At 38.7% G+C, this 10,291-nt stretch overlaps 1 long non-coding RNA gene across 2 annotated transcripts in view; it reads right to left on the reverse strand.

Annotated features, from left to right (window-relative positions):
- The window catches only part of LOC114548340 (uncharacterized), a 47,913-nt gene that overhangs the window by 4,106 nt on the left and 33,516 nt on the right, over nucleotides 1-10,291 (reverse strand). For both annotated transcript variants that reach the window (XR_003691349.1, XR_003691347.1), the window contains exon 4: nucleotides 8,769-8,807. This is a non-coding gene — a long non-coding RNA (uncharacterized LOC114548340). The remainder of the gene's footprint in view (nucleotides 1-8,768; nucleotides 8,808-10,291) is intronic.

Consider the following 10,291-nt stretch of genomic DNA (forward strand, 5'->3'; position numbering starts at 1 on the left):
ATCCATCTGTCTATAACAATGCCTCATGCTATATAAACTGATCATATATACAAAGTAAGATGTGACTTCATATCTCTCTGTACATATTATAATATTCTCTGTGAAATGCAGTATAAGTATAAAGTAGTCTGACATGGAAATACTCCAGTAGGGTACAAGTACTGTACCTCAAAATTGTATAGTACTTTAAACAAAACAAAAAAGTAAATTTACACTTTCCCCCACTGCAGCAGACTATCTGTCCTTCCAGTTGACATCCATATGTGCTGTAACAATAGACTCCCTTTAAAACTCTATTCACTCTTTGTTCTCGTCACAAAACAGTCTTGTTTACCATACAAAGAGTGTGGTTTCATCTGAGTGAAAGCAACACAGACACGATGAAAAGAAAAGGGCTTCAAAGGAAGAGATTCATCATCGTGTCACCCCTCCTACCCACGCTACACCTACACATTGCTGTGATCAGGTCATTTAGCTGTTTAATGTGGTATGACATTTTATCCGCCACCTTAAGCATCTTAAAGCAGTGTGTTATGCACAAAGTACTTTCAGTGTCATCAAATGGCTCAGAGTTTCTTTAACCCTCTGATAGGTTTAGTCAAAGAAAAAAGGGAGTAAATGTCCCAAACACAGGAAAATGTTGATTTTGCCAGAACATAAAGCTGTAGAAGGTTTAAAATAAGAAGCTCTGTAGAGGATGAAGTTAACTTCACAATCCAGAAATACTGGGAGTTCACATTGACTAATCTGAAGTTCTAAAGGGGACAAAAGTTAATAAAAAAAAAAAAAAAAAAGACAAATACTGAGATTTCACATCGAGAAAAGAAAGCTGCTACTGCGAAAAACACAAATAAACCTGTAGAAAAACGCTGGCACGTCAGAATCCACTTGACATGCCATGAACTGTGGCACTAAACATTTTGTCACACGTCCAAATATCTGCAAAGAGGCTCATGTTATGCCCCAGCATCTGTGTCCGATCTGAATAACTAGCATGACTCCCGTGCAGATGGTCACAGGATGTGACCACCTCGTATCGCCTGTTCCCATCCATCTACCAGTAAATAGCTCCTTTGACATCCTGTGCCCGCTGTGCCTCACATGATTGCCGCCATTTTGGAAATAACACAAGGAAGAAGAGATGAGCAGAAGCCTTTTTTTTCTCCTAACGGTTCAAAACATCACACCACACGCACGGTATATCCAACAAGAACATTTGACCCGTTTGTGGCAGGCCGTGAGTCACAAGTTACTCTTCTTGATATCACTCCTTTGAAATCTTAATTTCCAACTGCCCTTCTTCATTGCCCCTGCTCAACAACTAAATCAGATTTATAACTACTGTCAAAGGCAGGGATGACAGATAAATTAATCTTCCCTTCACAAGTTTACATCTTGGGCATCTGGACTGCTGATCTTGCCCTAACAAGCGCAAAGGTCTCCGTGAGCTGTCTTTTACTGTTGATGTGTTCATGGCTGGAGATGAATGGCTCTGTCATAGAAATCTATTTATACAGCAGTTATATGGCAGTGCCACTAGATCCAGGACATTGCACTTCCCTGAGACGAGCACCAGCATCTGTTAGAGGAAGCAGGCAAATGACACTCCTTTGGATATGGAGCACTGTTCAATGTAATGTGTGTCAGTTACTGTAAGATTGAATACACGTTCAGTAGAAAATGCTATAAATATTTTTTTTTTTTTTAAACAAACAAAACCGACAAGAAAGTACTGAGAGGATGCACACTTCTCTATTTTTTTACCACTTTTTTTGATTCACTCATCCAATTTTCTTATAAACCATTTTTGGTGAGGATTTGTTGAAATTTGTTTGAGGTATGGAAAAAAAAGATGCAAAATGTTGGAAGTTTTACACCTATAGATTTATTATGAACTAATGAATTAAGAATTTCTTTTTCTGCACTTAAAGGATGAGTCTGGCATTTTTCTTTAACATGTCACGCCAACACCACCACTGCATTAGTGCATCTCTTAATACTTCCTTCTCTGTCTGTGGCTCTCAGCCCTAAGCCCACTGATTCCTATTGAAGACATACATAATTTAAAACGGCTAACAAATATAAAATTTAATTTTTAGAATCGGCTCTGCAATTTCTTTAAATATTCTTTAGTAATCAATTCATTGTTGGTTATTTTTTTAGATGATTTGTCAACAATATGAAAAATATAGAATATCACAAGATTTTTAACTGTTAATAAGTTTTTTTAGAAGTTTGGTGTATCTAAGAGATGGCAAGATCTACCAAGACAGTCACACAAATACACATCAAACACTCACATACTCAGAGATGAACATGTTACTATCAAACGTTTTGTAGAGAATGGCAGAGTAGAGTTATTACAACAACAGCTGAAAGACAGGACCACCAGGACTGCAGAACTCAAGCTTGTCATTGTCGGCCCACCCTCCTTAGTACCTACCACACCTCCTCACCCCATCACATGAATCACAGCCACCACCCTCCACTGCCTCTGCAACAAAAGATGCTTTGAGGTCACGCTCCTCTTCTTTATGCCCACCACAGCGCGTGAACACAGAGAGAACAGAACCACTCGAGACAAGGGCGACTTAAGAGCAGCTTATAACGAAAGGACGTCCATCATAAAAGGAAAACACATGCCATTTGTGAAGAACCATTATGGTGATGTTCAAGTAAAATTAGCTTTCCATGTCTAAAAATGACCCACTGAGGTACATCAAAATAAAATCAATTGACTTTCCTCATCAAACTGGGTAACAGTCTTCATTGATAATATGCCTGAGCTTTAAGCTGCCCCCCTCCCCTTTAATATCCCTCGCCCCAAGAATCCTCTGTGGGGGTTTAAAACTTCAAACACTACCTCATGAAAAAGTCAGGAGGTGTCAGACATGCATTCCCCCTCCTTGCCCCCAACCCTGCTGGCTTGCCAACACCAAAGGCCAGAATTGATTTTATGTGAAGCAGGACCAGCTCCACCCCCGTCAGGGATCACCTGCCTCACCCCCGCCTGTGGCCCCAATGCATCACCAACAACTAAGAAAAGACAGCGAAATATTGACAAGGTATCTGTGCTTTTCAGAGTTAATTTCGCTAATTATGTATCACGTACAGCAACTGCACAGCGTGTTTTGTACGATATCACTTCCTTTCAAGAACATCTGAAGGAAGTTAAATTGTCATTATTTTGCTCTAATTCCACATGGATGATCCTTGTGTATGAGCTAATAAAGTGAGGTTTATGGAAGATTCAGGACAGATTATCCTAGGTAAGAGTGCTGTCCTGCGACTCAGCAGGCTTTAAAGTTAGTCCAGCTGTACATAAAAAAATGCATTATGAAAGGTCATACAAAAGCCAACTGAGATAAAAGTCTGAGGTAGCATTCTTGTATGGTGATCCATTTGCGATCCCCTTTAAATTAAACATTCCTTCCTGTTTGTCTGCATGTGCTCATCCTGCCAGGCAATGTAACACAGTGCCGGTAAATTTCTAATTTTCATCTTCTTTGCGTTTTTGATTTTTGGAAATGGCCCTGAACTTCTCAGCATCAAAGTTTAGTCTCTCATCTCTCTCCGTCCTGCCACCTCTATATGCTCCTGTGTCTAATGAAAGGAAAAATCTCAGCAATATATATATATTTTTTAAATTCAACAAAAACTATATATTACTCATTTGTCGTTCCCTGACTTCTTTTTAGTGATGTCACCAGGTTCCTAGATCTTAGCAATTACTTTGCTGAGTACAATGTTAGTATAACTGATGGCTGAAGTTGTAATAACCGGAATTATCCTTTAAGTTTAAAAAGGTGTTTGCCAGGTAAAAGTGATGTCAGCATCAGTAATCCTCATCTACTGTATGTGTGAGTGACTCATACAGTAATTTACTAAAAAGGATACCACCCAACCCATAATAACACATTACAAAATCAAAGCTGAAAATAAAATCCTAATGACAAACTAATATTTAATGATGCGCTTTAAGTGCTGGGACCACAGTTTATGCACCATAATAAAGCGCCTATAAAAACAGTTTAATGCGAAGGATTCCTAACATTAAGTGTTAATGCATGTTAATGGGTTTGACAGACTTATTTTTCCTACTCCTGTAGACATGTGTTGTTTATGTCACTCAGAAACTGTGCAGTATTTGTCTGCAGTAAATTACTTTATAGAACTGCCCATGAAGGAGTGGGGCAGCATATGAAAAGACAAAAACAGGCTGGAAAACAAGCAGCCATGAATGTGTTTTGGAACAGAGGTTTTAGGAGCCTGGCGTCTATGTGTGAGACATGACTTCTTTATTTTTAACAGTGGGCACTTCAACCACTGGCTTGATGTCAACCTCGCGTTCTAATGGACAGCCACAAAGCTGACAGGCTGTAAATCAGAGCAACTATAGAAAGCCATTAGTCCAGGGATACACAATAAAAAGCGGTAATGGTCTCATAAAGCCTGCAACACCACAGCAGACATTCTGATTCTGTCTATTAAGGGCTGCACGGAGCCTCGGATGACTGAAAATAAGGAAGCCATTTTTCTTTGGTGCATTGTTGCCTGGGGTCTCATGCTTGTGATCAATGCACAGTAAGATGCACTGTGCTGAGAGCTATTTATTTACACTACTCCGACTGAGTGAATATTAGAGGAGAACATTGTGATTAAGAATTGCTTATATTAATCTACATGTTACAGATGCCTCATTAATTTACTGTGAGCTGGTTATAAATGCCAGATGTGCTCAGAGTGCTGGTTATAGTATCAAGAACAACAGTTTACATTTGTTGTTATGGTGGGTGCAATCCGGTCCTCAAATCCTATTAAAAAGGGACAGGTTGGGACAGACAGAAGATAGATTTCTGGCTTCATCCCAGCACAATGGAGGTGAATAGAATATAATTGAATTCGTAGCGTTCACAGCATTAAAAAAAAATAGTACAACAGTCATGCTAGCAGCTCTGTAAGAATATACTTAGGCACACCAGTGCTTTAAAATACAGTAAATGCCAAGCATAAGCATGCTAACATGCTCACAATAATGATGCTGACATGCTGATATTAAGAAGGTATAATGTTTATCATGTACACCATCTTGGTTTAGCATGTCTAAAACTATGCTATGAAAGAGAATCAGACTTATAGTAAAATTTGACAAATATATCTGTAACATGTCAGTTTTTTTCTTTTCTTCCTTAAAGTACGTTTTTTGTGTTATTATTGTCATTTTATTATTGTATATGTTGGGGTTGCTGTTTGGGGACTTGTTAATTGTTTTATAAGTGTTTACAATTCAAAACCCAATAAAAACATTTTAATATTAATAATAAATTTGACAAATATAATATTTAGGGCTACAGATCTTAAATGTGCTGCACCTGAAAGCTAGAAGCTCATGATTGCGCTCTATGTTCAACCTAATAAATCTAATTAACCAGAAAGAATCCTCTTTGAAACCATGCCAACTTGTTTTAGCTATTCAAAATCCGCACAGCATATGTCTAAATAATTTCAGCTGAAATGACCCTAAATTTCTCTTCTCAAAAGATAAGGAAGTCTGTTGAGTGACATTTCAACAGGCTGTTTCTAACTTACAGCAAGAACTCGCCTGAAGACAATGACAAGCTCCTCTGTCTGATGTCACTTCCCATTTCCAGGCCGACTGCTATCTGCTACTGGCTTCTGCCAATAATAGCTCATCAAAACAACACAACCCTCCTTGGCACCAAAATAAAGGCAACGGTCCACGTCGATGCCACTCAGTTGTCAATTAAGACCCCTCTTCACACTGACACTTGTGACTTAAAAGAAACAGTTGAGAATGTGATGAATTTGAGACGACAGATGAGAAGGCAGTACGCTGCGTTGCAGTACCATAATGCGCTTGAGATATGGATAACAACTGACACCACTGGCAGGTCTTATGAAGTTTGATTTCATTTGTCAGGTCTCTTCTACTTTGTCTTTTAGCTCACGCGCTCCTTCACTCTTCAATCATCGTGGTAATAGCTCATTCTGATAGCCTAAAGACACTCACACTTCCATTTAAAATGCAAAGCCACAAATATAGTAGGTGCTGCTGTGGGCTTCACATCGAGATGGCATCATGTGTTGTATCTAATGCTATATTGTACCTTTATATGTATAACTGCATGTGGTGTATGTATAAAAAGAAGCCAAATGAACCCAATTCTGGATGTACTGGATCTCTGAAATTCACACTATTTCACAACATGGAAACGTATGCAGACGAACACATATCACATAAACCACAAACGACAGAGAATTAACCATCAACCTCGGTATTTGATCACTAAGTAGACAAATGGAGCAGTAAGTGTCCAAGCCTGTCTCGGCGAATACCTTGCATGCTCATCTCCAGCCGACCACATGACGCTAATTCCTGACTGAAGCGCTCCTCCTGCATATCCCTAATCCTCCCTGTGAAATGTGACAAGATCATTCTTTAGGCCTACTTTAGTCTGAATAATCTGCCCATCACAGACATTCATCCCGACCTGCACAGTGCTTCCAGTGTCATAACATGCTACCTGTACATTTTCACCCCGGCTTAGGCTCCATAAATTAAATCTGGAGAAGTAAATGTGAGGGATCAGCATCTAGTGCTGCATGTGTGTCAATGTGGAGAATGTTGATTTTACACTGGCGGCCTCACAAACAAATACAGTTTGTGGTGTCTTTTCATTTGAGATTCAATACTTAGCGAAATAAAGGGTTGCAACGATTAATCAAGGAAAATCATTAACAACCATTTTGAAAACCGATAATTTATCAACTTCTATCAATCATCCTAAACATTCTCAATTTCCAGCTTCTCAAATGTGAGTATTTGCTGCTTTTTTCTGTTTTATATCCTTGAAAAGTGAATATTTGGGGATTTGGAACTGTTGGTCAGACAAAACAGGTCATTTTAATGAATAAAATTGGGCTCAAGGAAATAATTATACACATTTTTCACCAAGGATTGATAGATTGATGAAAAAAAAACAATCAACAGATAAATCTATAATAAAAATAATCATCATATGAAGCCTCAATGGTATCCAAAATTTACTAAATCAAGTCATAAAAAGTCAACATGATTCCTTTCTTCCTAAACCCACTACACAAGTAGATGCAGTATGGTAGGTCTTACAGGAGCTTCTTGAAGTTTCTACAACCAGTAAAGTTCTCAACCAGTAATATGGCAGCTGTCAAGTTGAATTGAGCCATTGGTTCCAGTGCTAGCAGGGAGTGTAGGTGAAGTTAACTCTTCTCTACAGCATGACTACAACCCGCCAGGATCCTCACCTACCTGATGGCAAGTGGACGACAGCATATAATCTCCATAGGCTTTACTTCCTACTCCTGACCAGCTTTAACTAATTGGGGAGACAACGTGAAAAAGACCCTTCACCGTCGCGATCTTGGCTGCACCTCAACTCTCTCTGTCATGCTGCGCTATAGTCGTGTGACTTCCGGCGAGATAGTGCAAGTTCTTCATGTCAGCTCCAAGTTGAACTCTTGCAAATGAAGTCTACGCTACAGTACTTGACATAGATGGGGGAGGGGGGGGTGGATGAGTATGACTTCTAAGTATCTGAAATGTCCTGTCTTACACATAATATCTGTAATACTTCCTGACACTTTCTCCTATAACCTCTTATTCTATGCCAGCTTCTGTGGGGGCCTTTTTCCCCTCACTGGGTGCAGAAGAAAAGCAGTCTATTTTCTTGTCATATTCGGTTGAAAGGCGACTCTCAACTTGGAGTCTAATTTCCTGCACTTTAAAGACAGTCCACATGCAAGGTGCATTACCATACTATCAAGGTGATGGGAGCAATTTCAAACTGTCAGTCAGTCATGGAAATATCAGAGAGACTTAATGTCTACTGCAACCTGTCAAAGGCTCCTGTGAAGTGGTAGAGAGTGTAATCTGAGTCTTATTCACTCAACCCCATTTACTTGTCAGCGTAGCTCTCTGTTTTACTCTGGATGGTATTACATAGTAAGATGGGATATGGTATAGCCATATTATCCACATATATACATAGCTGTTTCAATGAAGAGGTCAAACTATGGCAGGTTTTAAAAATATATATGGGAAAAAAAGAAAATGTACAGCTGCTGCACTTCTACAGAGCGCCGTTATATTATAAATACCATCGTTTCAGACTAAGTATGAAACTGCATCTCATACTGTATGATCACACAGTTCTTGCTTCACAGACAGCAGTTAGTTAAGGCTGTTCATTTCCCGATAGACACACCACTGTGGGTGACACACTGGGGCTGTACTTAACCATTATTAATGTGACAGGCCTCAGTGCAAAGCAAATCAATTAAACAGGAGCAATCACCATAGTCTGGATAACGGCCTTTTAAGACTGTTTCCATGTGACAAGGAGGTCCTCGATCCAGGCTTCTGCACCAGGACCTGACAGGTCAAGAAAGAGGCATGACACAATAGCACCTTCTAACAATCATCTCGCCTTTTTACCTGTCAGATCCAGTCGGCCTGTCTGGCTGCTGACGTGGTACGCCCTGCGCCGGCTGCCACTATGTCATGTTGGGGGAATTTTTTATTCCATTTGCTCGACATTATAATGCAGCATTTATCTAAGCTATATGTCAAGAAGTTTAGCACCTGAGTTTTGGTCATTTTTCTAATAGTTTCAGTTACCGGTCCTTTGAGATGTTTTTGATGTACATGTATGTATGTATGTATGTATGTCTAAAAAGATCAGAATAATAAAACTGGACCAGTGACTTACCTCCATACTGTCCACTGCTGCCTGGAACCTCCAAAGTATCTGGAAAATAAAAACAATTTAAAGCAGATTTCACAAAAATATCACTTTTACACGTCATCATTAGGTCAGTTATTATTTCATAGAACAAATTCTGACAAGAGAGTTCAAAATTGGCTTCAAAATGGACTGAACTACAGTATCATATGCATGCATTTGTTTAATCAACCCTGTAGTAGCCATCCTACATGCAAAGCTAAATTATACAATGCACATTATACATTTATACATTATACAACACGGTCGTAACAGCAGCTCCTGTCACTGTGACTAATTGCCATTATGTTAACTTTTAAATCAACTCCAATGATTGTGAAGATGGTGAAGTTGTCTTCAACACACATTGAAGTTGTACCTTAAACCACACTGCTGTACATAGAATAAAGACTAAAAGTTAAAGCTAGAGGCAGGTGAAGGATAATCTCACCCACCAGTTCAGCCTATTTAAATTTTATACAAACCTAAATAAACTCAAAGAAAACCCTTTAAAAAGCAAAACTAGTCCTTTCGAGAACTAAATAAGCTTCTAAAAATGATTTATAGATTTTGCCAACCTGTATGGTGTTCAACATTTGTCCAATGTTTTTATTTATCATTTTGTATTTTCATTGGCCAAGGACAAGGGTAAAGATAAGGACAGTCAATGGACCACAGTATAACAAAAGCAGCCAATACAAAGAATAAAATAAAATAGAATGCTTAGATGTTTTTTAAGGATCATTACTGGAAATGTGTCTAAGGAGTAAATTTTCACATTTTTATGAATAGAAAACGTAATTTCTAGGGGCTGAAAAGGTTACATTTTGGATATTGGTAACAAAATGACCATAGAGTGTGCTTAATAAAGAAACTTTGCATGTTGCGAAAAGTATTCAGTGAACCTGAACTCAGTTTACTCCACTTTTTAATTTGCAAAAGTTTGAGTTACAAAATGTGAGCTCTAAGAGACTTTCAAAGAAAGAAAAAAAACATAAATGAAAACTTTACTTAAAATATGAATCCTTAATCTTTAAATTGAATGCCTATAGAAGTTAGCTTAGTTTCTGTATAATCACCCAACCCTGCTTGTAAACGGTTGTGTTTGCACGGACTCTGGGTGATTCATAAACGTGTCCTTGTGTGAAATACTAGCAGGAGATTTCAAGCTTTACATTTAAAAGTAATGAATTACGGCGATGAAAAAATGTGCAGCCATTTAAGGATAAAGCAGAGAATTTGGTGTCTGCCGCGGCGAGCCATCCATCACGTCCACAATAAAGGAGTTTTTGCCTGACGGTCCAAATTTATGGTCGCCCTTCTCTGCCCTAATAACTCAAAGCGCTGTGTCAGAGCCTGACAGCCGTTGCCGAAAACAGCACCCCTGTTATCAATCAAAAAACACTTGCATATGTTTAACTTTCGCCTGATCAGCAAGACATTTATAGGCTATTGAGTAATAAGATAAGTGGGTCTATTTCGATGGCAAGATATATGGAAACTTTAAATGA

The sequence above is a fragment of the Perca flavescens genome, chromosome 21 (assembly GCF_004354835.1).
Source record: "Perca flavescens isolate YP-PL-M2 chromosome 21, PFLA_1.0, whole genome shotgun sequence".
In the NCBI taxonomy this organism is placed as follows: Eukaryota; Metazoa; Chordata; class Actinopteri; order Perciformes; family Percidae; genus Perca; species Perca flavescens.